The sequence below is a fragment of the Octopus bimaculoides genome, chromosome 9 (genome assembly GCF_001194135.2).
Source record: "Octopus bimaculoides isolate UCB-OBI-ISO-001 chromosome 9, ASM119413v2, whole genome shotgun sequence".
Classification (NCBI taxonomy): Eukaryota; Metazoa; Mollusca; class Cephalopoda; order Octopoda; family Octopodidae; genus Octopus; species Octopus bimaculoides.
This window is the reverse complement of record NC_068989.1, coordinates 75703796-75704350: the sequence shown is the minus strand read 5'-3', so window position 1 is coordinate 75704350 and position 555 is coordinate 75703796. Positions and strand designations below refer to the sequence as shown.

Genomic DNA, 555 nt, shown 5'->3' with positions numbered 1-555 from the left:
AATAAAAATAAGAAATAAGTGGAAATTTTACCGGTGAGTGTGTTAAATTTTAAGGTACAATAAGAAAATAACTCTCCCCAGACACAACAGAATATGCTTCAACACACGAAATCACATAAAAAATCTTGCAAACCAAATCCAAAAACGAAATATAAAATATCAGTAATTATTAAAATATATAACATACAGCAATAGAAATTGGGATAATATCTTACAGCTGTTTCAACCAAGAGGCAAAAATATCTTATTCTACCTTTATCCCTCCAGTGGACTGAAGTAATTAGTAGATGAAATTGAGGTACTTGGGTGTTTCTCTAAGATTTGTCAGAGATTTTAGAAAGTTCATAAGGTTAAGTTATAAATATAAATACACACACATATACATAATACTACATGTTTGTATATTGTCATAATTGTCCTTTTAGTAAATAAATATATTGACATAATATAATGTCTAAATGTTGATGAATACCACCTATTGATCCCCTCCATTGCTCTCTATCTCTCTTTCTCTCTCTCTCTCTCTCTCTCTCTATCTATCTATCTATATATATA

At 29.0% G+C, this 555-nt stretch overlaps 1 protein-coding gene across 1 annotated transcript in view; it reads left to right on the top strand.

Annotated features, from left to right (window-relative positions):
* The window catches only part of LOC128248765 (delta-like protein C), a gene marked incomplete at its 5' end in the record, with an annotated part of 21452 nt that overhangs the window by 1242 nt on the left and 19655 nt on the right, over window positions 1-555 (top strand). The gene's annotated exons all lie outside the window — the stretch shown is intronic.